Source organism: Tachyglossus aculeatus, chromosome 14, assembly GCF_015852505.1.
Source record: "Tachyglossus aculeatus isolate mTacAcu1 chromosome 14, mTacAcu1.pri, whole genome shotgun sequence".
In the NCBI taxonomy this organism is placed as follows: domain Eukaryota; kingdom Metazoa; phylum Chordata; class Mammalia; order Monotremata; family Tachyglossidae; genus Tachyglossus; species Tachyglossus aculeatus.
Window position 1 is genome coordinate 17,385,521 of NC_052079.1, and position 11,970 is coordinate 17,397,490.

Consider the following 11,970-nt stretch of genomic DNA (forward strand, 5'->3'; position numbering starts at 1 on the left):
CGTTGCTCTATCCAGCAAGCCATGCTGCTTCTCCGGGAGTAGTAGACCCTGTCCCTGCCCCCAAGGGGCTTTCAGTTTAAAGAGGGAGAGTCAGCAGATGCATTGAAAGATGCACAGTAGGTAAAACTGAATGCCCACCTCCAGAACTCCAGAGGTAAACTGGAGGCACAGAGCAAGACTCATTCCTAACCAGGTCTGCCTAGGCTTCTTGTCATTCATGCGTTCATTGTCGTATTTATTGAGCGCTTACTGTATGCAGAGCATTGTACTAAGAGCTTGGGAGAGTACAGTATCACAGTGAACAGACGCGTTCCATGCCTCCGAAGGGAGAGGAAGAAGAGGAAAGGAGGGCTTAGGAAAGGCCTCTTGGAGGAGATGTGCCTTCTGTAAGAGTTTGAAGGGGGAGAGATTAATTGTCGGATAGGAGGAGGAAGGGTGTTTCAGGCCAGAAGTAGGACATGGGTGAGAGTAGGGCAGCGAAATAGACGAGATGGAGATACAGTGAGAAGGTCGTCGTTGGAGGAGCGAAGTGTGTGGGCTGGGTTGTAGGAGAATAGCGAGGTGATGTAGGAGGGGACAAGGTGGTGGAGAAGCCAACGGTTGGGAGGGTGTTTTTGAGTCCCTACTCTCATCCCAAGGGGAAGCCGTGAAAGCCGTTCCCAATGAAAGAGACTAAGCGGAAATAGCCATTTTACTGTCCGCTACTGTAGCCTTTTATGCCACATCCCACTCTTTCCCGGCCCTGCCCTCTCCCCATTACCTAACCGGGATCACCAAAGCACCATTCACTCATTCAGTCAATCGTATTTATTGAGCGCTTACTGCGTGCAAAGCACTGTACTTAGGCGCTTCGGGGAGTAAAATACAACAACAAACACATTCCCTTCCCACAAAAACCTCTGTGGAGAGGAAATGACTTCTTTAAGACTTTGATTCTGTATTTCTCCCCGTCTCCCTTCACTACTTTCTGACATGTTTCAGTAGTTCTCCCTGTGGATCGCCACAGATGTCCGTAAATCCCAAAGTCGCGTGGAGGGGGCCTGTAGCTGTTCGGCTCCTCTGTCAGTCTCCCGCCCATCCAGATTTTTCATCCACCGGTAAATTCTGGGCTTCAAGCACCAAGAGCCCCAGAGACAGACACGGAAGATGGGAAGCAGTGTGTTGTAGCTGAAAGAGAGTCAGAGGACCTGGGCTCTAATTCCAGCCCCACCACTTGTCTGCTCCATGACCTTGGACAAGTCTTTTCACTTATCTGGGCCTCAGTTGCCATATCTGTAAAATGGAGATTGACTGGGAGCCCCATGTGGGACAGGGACTGTGTCCAACCCAATTATCTTGTGTTTACCTCAGAGCTTAGTACAGTGCCTTGCACGTGCTATGTATTTTTTTTATTTTGATGATAAAAGCGACTTGTAATGAAGACGTTTTCCCCCTGGGGCACATCTGCCCGTGTTTTTTAGTGATGAGATTCGATGGTCCTCTGGCCCCTGAGGTAGCCGTGACTGGTGGTTATTGGACTGCAAGTTCGGGTTCCTGGGGGGTGGATTCATTCTTTCAATCGTATTTATTGAGCGTTTACCGTATATGTAAATTTCGGCTAAGTAATAATAATAATACTATTTGTTACATGTGCTGTTCTAAGCACTGGGTTAGATCCAATGCAATTAGATCGGACGCAGTCCCTGTCCCAAATGGGGCTCACAGTCTAGAGGGGAGGGAGAACAGGTATTTAATCCCTATTTTATATATGAGAAAACAGGCAGAGACGTGAAGTGACTTGCCCAAGGACACACAGCAGGCAAGTGATGGAGCCAGGTTTAGAACCCATGTCTCGACTCCCAATCTGATCATCCTCCACCAGGTTATACCCCTAGTTGCTCCTGGAAAACATCAGATATTGCCGATCTATTAAGGCTTTATTCTGGAATTACATTATCTCAGCGGTCAAAGTAAATGTTCACGATTGAAATCTTCCCAGTTTTGCCGAGGTCGTTATGCGTGGTTTGCATTCCACTGAAGTTCCACTTTATGTATGGAAAAATAGTACCATCCATATGGTTCATACACAGACATCTGCTGTAAACAATGAATGGAAGTAAGATCCTTCTACTTTTCATGTCAGGAAAGACACATTTTTCTGTCTCGGTAAGGGTATGATATGCAGAATGCATTTCATTTCAACAGACAGTGAAGCACTCTGGCATCTTGTTGTCTTATGGAAAGACATTCACACTTTGGGCCTTTCAAATTTTCAATAGCAGCACATCTAAACGGTCATAGTCATTGGGGCGTTGTGTATCATTGAATGATAAATACATGTACAGATGGGGACATATGGTATTTCTGATCGATTTAATAAATTACATTTGTCAAGTATCCTGTGATCTCTACATACCTTTCAGCTGGTACTTTATAAATCTTTTCCATCAGAGGGCTCCTTTGTACCGCAGTGGATGAAGCTGCTTTCAATAAACTAATATTTTGTCTTTTATATGTAATCAACAGGGAGTTTTGTAGACTTATGCCTCCATAGAGAAAACATTCCACTAAGCCCCTTTTGCTTTGGACAGTCGTGAAAAAAATAGCTTGGGAAAATCACGGATGTTCACGACTGTACGGGATTTGCTCACTAAAGTCAGCTGAAGATCCTTCCTATCGCAATCAAGTTACTGCAACGTCGAAACGAAGAACTGTTCCGTCATGGTGTGTAGAAGGCACCGAAAGCAAAAGCCTAATGGAAAGACCACGGGCCTGGGGAGTCTGAGGCCCTGGGTTCTAATGTTGGCTCTGCCGCTGACCTGCTGTTGATCTTGGGTAAGTCACTTGATTTCTCTGTGCCTCAGTTTCCTCATCTGTAAAATGGGGATTTAATCCCTCCCCCTTAGACTGTGAGCCCCATGTGGGACAAAAAGTGAGCCGGATCTGATTATCTTGTATCTACCCAATGCTGGATGCATAGTAAGTGCTTAACAAATATCAGTATTACTATCGTCGTAATTATTCTCCAGAAATCCAGGTTCATTTCTGATCCCCGAGTCCCTTTCCCGAAGCGTCCATTCCCTCTCCCGACCCACCCATTGTGGCTGAGACACCGTTCGCCCTCAGACTGGAAGTTTCAGGGTCTTCCCAGCCAAAGAAGAGATTGACACCCTTGTCTGCTTAAATTCAGGAAAGCCCTCCCTTTATTTTTAACTTTACCTTTACTTTAAGCTTGACTGTCGTCTTCCCTTGGGACTAGACTGTAAACTTGGATGAAACTGTACTGCCCGCTAGACCGTAAGTTCACTGTGGGCAGGGAATATGTCTGTTTTATCATTGCGTCGCATTCTCCCAAGCCCTGAGTACAGTGCTCTCTGCACATTCATTCAGTTGTATTTATTGAGCGCTTACTGTGTGCAGAGCACAGTAAGTGCTCGATAAAGACGATTGATTGCTTGATTGATTGGAATTGATTGATTGATTGAGCTCTGGAGGTGTGGCCGATGATACCTACAATGGAGCCGGATTAGGGGGCCAAGGAGTTGTCCTGAGAGATCAGCTATCCTGGCTCCCTTCCAGCTCCTAGGGTGGGAGCGGCTAGCTACCGCTTCCTGCTTGGCCCAAAATAATAATAATGATATTTGTTAAGCTCTTACTATGTGCCAGGCACTGTGCTAAGCACTGTGGGGCAGGGGGGAATACAAGCAAATTGAGTTTAGCGCAGTCTCTGTCCCACGTGGGGCTCACCATCTTAATCCCCACTATACAGATGAGGTAACTGAGGCCCAGAGAAATGAAGTGACTTGTCCAGGGTCACGCAGCAGACCAGTCGTGGAGCCGGAATTAGAACTCACATCCATCTGACACCTCAGCCCATGCTCTTTCCACTAGGCCATGGTGCTTCTCTAAAACCTCAGAAAATTCTGAGGACGAAGATACTGAAGCAAAGAAGTGGTCCAGGAAGGGGTGAGTACCATTAACTTCATGCCTACGATGTCAGTTCCACTGGGCACTGTTGCCCCAGTGTGTTGGCACTTCTTGGGGTAGAAAGTGAAAAGAAGGAGAAGAGGGTGAAGAGGGGCCAGGGATACTGAGAATGAACTTTGTTAATGAATGGATTGTTTTACCTAGTAATCAATATTGCGGTGTCCGTTAAGCTCTTACTAGATTGTAAACTCCTTGAAGGCCCGGATCACGTTTACTGACTCTGTTGTGTTCTCCCAAGTGCTTAGTAAAGTGCTCTGCACCTAGTAAGTGGTTCAGTGCCACTGATTGATTGTCAAGCACTGTACTATGCACTGGGGTAGATACAAACTAATAAGATCAGATATGGTCCCTGTCCCTCATGGGGTTCCCAGTCTAAGGGGAAGTTAAACAGCTATTGAATCCCCATTTTTCAGATAAGAAAACTGAAGAGTTCATTCAGTCGTATTACTTGAGCACTTACTGTGTGCAGAGCGCTGTACTAAGCTCTCGGGAGAGTATATCATAGCAATAAACAGACCCATTCCCTGCCTGCAACTAGAGAAGAAGGGAAGTGAAGTGACTTGCCCAAAGTTACCCAGCAGGTAAGTGGTGGAATCAGGCTTAGAACCCAAGTCCTTGGATGCCTAGACTTGAGCTCTTTAATCAACTAGGCCAAAGGGCTTCCCTTGGATGCTACTCTTGGATTCAGCCCCTTGTTAAGTTCAGGACACTTTCTCTATTTGAGGTCTTCATACCCTCCCTCTCCAGCCGCAAAGTATTCCAGCCTTCTGAAAACCTCCATGTCATCGGCAAAAGTGGAGATTTCATTATGCATTTCCTCTTCCGGATCCTTTATAAAAACATGAAATAAAACCCATCCAATCTCTGGGGACTCCACTATTTATACTTCTAGATCATAAACTTTTTTATAAAGGTAGCATTTGTTAAGGGTTTACTATACACCGGGCACTGTACTGAGCGCTGGGGTAGGTAAAAGCCATTCAGATTGGATTCTTCTCCTTGAGGGGTGGTATCATGTATACTTTATTGTGTAGTTCTCTCCCAAGCTCTTAGAACAGTGCTCTGCACACAGTAACCATTGCATAATAATAGTAATAATGGCATTTATTAAGCACTTACTATGTGCAAAGCACTGTTCTAAGCGCTGGGGAGGTTACAAGGTGATCAGTTTGTCCCACGGGGGGCTCACAGTCTTCATCCCCAGTTTACAGATGAGGTAACTGAGGCCCAGAGAAGTCAAGTGACTTGCCCAAAATCACACAGCGGACAAGTGGCGGAGCCGGGATTTGAACCCATGACCTTTGATTCCAAAGCCCGGGCTCTTTTCCACTGAGCCATGCTGCTTCTCCATTCCATAAATACTGTTGATTGATTGATTAATTTATCCAGATAGTAGTCACTACTCCCTCCTTTTGTCTCCCTTCTTAGCCTATGTTCAGTCCATAACAGAACAATCCCTCCAGTCTCGTGATAATGATAGTGATGGTATTTTTTGAGCACTTACTATGTGCCAAGCACTGTTCTAAGCACTGGATAATTAAACCGTGTCGAAGTCCTATGTGAGAATTCTTTCCCTACACTTAAGTACAGTGGTCCACTTACAGCAGACACTTAATAAGTGCTATTACTACTACAAAAGAAATGTTTTAGTGGGAATCTTTGTCAAATACTTCTCTCCCAATGGAGCCCTCACCCTCATCTTGTCCACCAGATTTTAAATCCCCTTCTGTCTCAGGCAAGCAGCGTGGCCTAGTGAGTAGACCCTGGGCCTGAGTCAGCGGACCTGGTTCTAATCCTGGCTCTGCCTCTTGTCTGCCCTGTGACCTTGGGAAAGTCACTTCACTTCTCAGTTTCCTCATCTGTAAATGGGGATTAAGACTGGGAGTCCCATGTGGGACAGGGACTGTGTCCAACCTGATTAACTTGGGTCTATCCCAGGGCTTAGTAAACTTAATACCACGAATCAATCAATCGATGGTATGTATTGAGGGCAGGTAAACTTTATCCTTCCCATCTAACTCCTTCCATACCTCTCCTACCAACTGTCAGCCCTATCAAACCTTCACAACCCCCTCCTCTCCTCCAGCTCTTTTGAAACCAAACACAGACGGTGGAAATCAGACGTCGGGCTGCCTTCTGACTTTTCAAATTCATTCTCTCCTGCTTGCAAGCCACTTCACTTCTCTGTGCCTCAGTAAGTAAAATGGGGATTGAGGCTGTGAGCCCCACTGTGGGACAGGGACTGCGTCCAACCCGATTTGCTTGCAACCACCCCCGGGCATAGTACAATGCCTGGCACATAGTAAGCACTTAACGAATACCACAGTGATTATTATATAGTTATTGCCAACTCTTGTACTCGTAGCCAAACTCCTTAAATAGACTATATTCACTTGCTATCTTCACATCCTATTCACCTAACTCCCAAGCTCTCCAATGACTCTACCCCTTACCTCCTTGACTTTTCCGCTGGTTTTTACAACGTGGATCCTTCTCCCTTCCTTGAAACACTTTTATTTCTTCATTCATTAATTCATGGTCTTATTAATTGAAAGCTTACTGTGTGCAGAGCACTGTACTAACCACTTGGGAGAGTACAATACAAAGGTAAACTGACACATTCCCTACCCTCAATGAGCTTAGAGTTCGGACACTGGGTTTACAGACAAAGTACGGGAGGCAACATCATAGCTTAGGGGACCTTGGGTTCTAAATCCGGCTCCGCCAGTTATCTGCTGTGTGAGCTTGGTCGAGTCGTTTCACTTCTCTGTGCTTCAGTTACCTCATCTGCTAATTGGGGATTAAGACTGCGAGCCTCATGGGAGACAGAGACTGCAGCCCAATTTGCTTGTATCCATCCCAGCACTTAGTGCAGTGCCTGACACATAGTAAGTGCTTTAACAAATGCTACAGTTATTAAGGTCCTTAATCTGGGGTTTTCCTACATCACGGACTCCTTATTCTCTGCACTCACTGTCTTTGGGAGTTCACCCCCTGACATGGCTTTAAACTACCACTCCTACCTACATTCCCAAATTCACTTCTCCAGTTCTGATCTCTAATCTACACTGCCGCATCTCTTCCTTCTTCAGGACATAGTCACATGGATGCCCCAATGACGCTTCAAACTTGTTATCATCATCATCATTATTGTTATTATTATTACATCTGCTAAGCATTTACTATGTGTCGGGCACTGTTCTAAATGCTGGGGTGGGAACAAGTTAATTGGGTCAGACACAGTCACTGTCCCACATGAGGCTCACAGTCTAAGTAATGGGGAGACCAGGTACTGAATCCCCATTTTCCAGATGAGGAAACTGAGGCATGGAGAAATGAAATGAAGTCACATGGCAGGCACGTGGAGGAGTCAGGATTAAAACCTAGGCTGGCGAAAAAAGGGGCTGTGAAATTATTCTGAAGGGCAAAGTGATCTGTGTATATTTAAGATAGGGCTGGGGGGTTTTAGATTCGCCTTGCATACCTAATAATAATAATAGAAATTATTATTATTCTATTTGTTAAGCGCTTACTGTGTGGCAAGCACTGTGGTAAATACAAGGTAATCAGGTCGGACCCAGTCCCCGTCCCAAATGGAGCTCCAAGTCTTTAATATCCCTGTTACAAATGAGATACCTGAGTCCCAGAGAACTGAATCAATCATATTTATTGAGCGCTTACTGTGTGCAGAGCACTGTACTAAGCGACTGGCCCGAGGTCACACAGCAGTTATATGGCGGAGCCGGGATTAGAACCCATGCCCTTCTGACTCCCAGTCCTGTGCTGTATCCACTAGACCTCGCTGCTTTTAAACAGGCTATGTATTTTTCTGACACTTTTCCTATTTGATAGCCACCCAGCGATGGTTCATCTGTTGACAGAAACGCCAGACTCCTGAAGGAACCAGGAGCCCAAGTCACGGCTCAGTCTGGAAGGTTTTATTGAGAATTTTGCTTTCTGGGAACGTGACTCTTTCCAGATCGAGGTCAGTTTGACCAAGCTCAGAGCCCGTGGGCACATGGCAGCTCTCGGGACTGGATTAATGATTTATCTCAACTCCCTGAGCCCCTTCAAGACCCGGATAAGCGTAACACTGCCATGTATTTCATTTGGGGGTGGGGAGGAAGAAGTGGGGTGGACTTCCTAGCTTTAATATTAAATTAGAGCCGCAATTCCCATCACTTGGAGAACGTGTGCGGGAATCGATGGCTCGCGTTATGATTGGCTGTGCTCCCGGGCCGTTGGAGAAGTTCTGGGCGTCGGAGAGAGAAGTCGCTCCAACGCTCCGAGCTGGAACGGTTCTTGGATCTGTCAGGACAACACAACGGTGGGAGGAGGGGAGGGGGACACTCTTAGCTCCTCGGAGAGCGAAATCAAGGTCAGACCCTGTTTCCGTCACGAAGTTCCCTCCGCTCGCGCCGATTCTGCTGCGATTTGGAGCTTAAAGAGTTATATCCAGTTCGACCCCGACATCTGGAGAGCGTTTCGAGTGATCGCATTTGATCCTAATGTAATTTGGAGGGGGAATTCACTAGAATTCCTCCGTTGGCTGCGTTTCAACAACAGGAGATCCGTTCAAACGTTGTAGACGATCGGCGCATCTAGCCCGGCCGGAGAGGATCCCGGGGCCCTGCAAAAATTCTCTTGGCCCTTGGTTCTCGATGCCCGCCATGATGCTCTCATTGTCTTTGGGGTGAGGGGGAGGTGGGGGCGGGAGGCTTGACCCCCCACCCTGCCAGGAGCACTGGGAGCCAAGACGAAGGTTGGAGAGGAGAACCATCTGCTACCTTCCAGGGAGTCTGATGCTTAAAGGCCCGGACACAGTCTTCCCCAAGTTCTGGGTTTTCACATCTTTCCCTGGGAGGGGGCCACGTCCTGGGAGAAGGGGGACTGCGGAGACACCTCCCCTGTCCCAGGAAAACTTCCCTTCCCGAGTCAGAGGCCCCGGACTGCCTGGAGTCTTCATCGATCGGGGCTGACGCAGAGACCCAGAGACGGAAACACGGATGGAGAGATTATGTCGGTATTTGTTAAGCGCTTACTAGGTGCCAGGCACTGTTCTAAGTACTGAAAATAATAATAATGATGGTTGTCTTTTAAGCGCTTACTATGTGCCAAGCACTGTTCTAAGCACTTGGGGAGATAAAAGGTAATCAGGTTGTCCCACGTGGGGCTCACAGTCTTCATCCCTGTTTTACAGATGAGTTAACTGAGGCCCAGAGAATTTAAGTGACTTGCCCAAGGTCACACAGCAGACAAGTGGCGGAGCGGGGATTAGAACCCGTGACCTCCGACTCCCAAGCCCGGGCTCTATCGGCTCTGCTCTGACATTCGGGGTGTCACCGACCCATCAGCGATCGTGCGACCAAATACCCCGTGCCCCCTTATTGCCTCAGACTTTTCATCTGCAGGCAGGGGAAGGGAGCTTCCCACCTTCGGTCGCATATATACTTGAGTTGCTTTTTTTCAGTGGCGGTGTCAGCAGAGAGCCAGCCACACTCCACCTCCGGGCGTCCCTGAGGTCAGCGGCTGCCAAGTGGGATGGCTGATGAGGGTTAGGGGTGCCACTATGGTGATGGGACAGAGAATAATAATAATGATGGCATGTATTAAGCACTTACTATGTGCAAAGCACTGTTCTAAGCGCTGGGGACTTTACAAGGTGATCAGGTTGTCCCACGGGGGGCTCACAGTCTTAATCCCCATTTTACAGATGGGGTAACTGAGGCGCAGAGAAGTGAAGTGACTTGCCCAAAGTCACACGGCTGACAATTGTCGGAGCCGGGATTTGAACCCATGACCTCTGACTCCAAAGCGGGCTCTTTCCACTGAGCCATGCTGCTTCTCAGAGAACTGATGTGCACCTTGTTTTTCGATGCTATCTGTCCTGAACTGTCCAGGCACTGTCCTGAATGCTGGGGTAGATACAAAATAGGTTCGAAACACCCCATGTCCCATTAGAGGCTCCCAGGCTTAATCTTCATTTTGCAGATGAGGTAACTGCGACACTGAGAAGGTAAGTGACTTGCCCCAGTTTGTGCAGCAGACAAGTGGCGGAGCCATAATTAATAATAATAATAATAATGGCATTTATTAAGCGCTTACTATGTGCAAGCACTGTTCTAAGCGCTGGAGAGGTTACGAGGTGATCAGATTGTCCCACGTGGGGCTCACAGTCTCAATCCCCATTTTACAGATGAGGTAACTGAAGCACAGAGAAGTTAAGTGACTTGCCCAAAGTCACACAGCTGACAATTGGCGGAGCCAGGGTTTGAACCCATGACCTCTGACTCCAAAGCCCGGGCTCTTCTCCACTGAGCCACGCTAATTAGAACCCAGGCCCTCTGACTCCCACGCCCGCAGTCTATTGACTAGACCGTGCAGCTCCTGTGTCTCTTCTGCCTTTAACAGAAGAGATGTAGCAGTTTCTGTCTTTAGGTAGGCCATTAAACATAGGAGAAACTGGGGAGAAAAAGAGTGATTATGGGTTATGGGGGGTCGGGAGAGGAAAGAGGGGTGTGGAGATCCAGATGGACGTCCGGGGAGAGATTGGCCGCTCACAAACACATCGCTCCTCCTTCAGGTGAGCAATTCTCTGCTGCTGGGGCCCAAGGCCAATTTCCGTGCGGGGGAGGAAGGAGAAATGAGGGTGGTCTTTGCTCCCCCAACCAACTAGGAGAGGCACTCAGTTCAGTGCTCAGGCAACCCCAGAGCCCCCAAACCCCACCCACCTGACCGGCCAGTGTCCGGAAAAGTTTGGCTTCGCCACACATTCGTCTCCCAAGAGAGACGAGGCCCGAGGAAAGAGGGGAAAGCGGAGTTCTTCCCCTCAGGGCCTCTTTCCCTCTCACTTTGTGTCACCTCCTCTGTGGGATGAGTCAGTGCAGCCACTGCTTCAGGTACCCGGCTCGGGCCAGAAGATTTCCACGCTGACCCTCTGCTCCGGTGCTCCCAGCTTGGTAGTCTGCGGGTGGGGATCCCGCTGCCTGCCTCTAATCCTCTGAGCCCTCGTCCACATCCTTCCCCGCAACCCGCAAATCCACCCGGACCGCATCTCTCCCCAGCTTCAGTCTCACCTCCTCCTGGAGGCTTTCCTTGACTAATGATTGTCTCCCCAGGTGAATTCCATCCTAACCGCTTCAGCACCTTTCCTGCACCTCAGCACCGATGGCCCCCTGGACATCTCATCTTATGAGCGCTACTCTGCAAGCACGTAATCATCCACACAGCCATCTTTTCATTCTCTTCTTCCTCCTCTATAATCCATTTTGTGCCTGCCTTCCTTGTTAGACGGGAAACTACGTGAGGTCCGGGATGGTGCTTTCTAACTATTCGTCTCCCAGGTGCTCGTACCTTGCTCTGTTCCTAGTAGATACTCACTGATGGATCAGTTGATTGCTTTTTCAGGGATCATGTCTGCTTACTCTAGTGTACTCGCCCAGCTCTGTACACAGTGGGCATTCAATAAATACCACCAATTGATTGACTAATGGATGGATTAGAATTGTTCTGGAAGGGTGCTGGAAACGGGTGAGATAGTCGGGGTTGAAGGAGGATGGTGGGAAGGGCACTGGTTCTGCAGGGAAAAATGCCCACTTTGCCCTCTCTAAGCCAGAGCCGTGACAACTTCCCCCTCCTGGGTTCAAAGTTTATCTGCTGGCTGATTGCTGGACTGCAGGATGCTTGGGGCCCATTGGAGTGACCCCGGCTATGGTCGTAGCCTAAAGAGTTGGTCAGAAAGATGGGCAGATCAAATCTATTTAGACTAGGGAAGTATTTGCTTGGTTCTAAGCGCTTCAGTGGGCAACGGGGAATTGGGGCACAGTCACTGGCTCCTGGAGTCTCTGATCTAAAAGTGTGGGAGGCAGGGTAAGCTGGACATTGACCCCCAAGGAAGGAAATAACAGAGTCAATGGAGCCAAAACCATTCATTAGGCACCGATAACTCTCCTTTAGGCTGAAAGTTTCTTATTGGGTGTGTTTCTGTCTGTTTCTCCCCCTCAT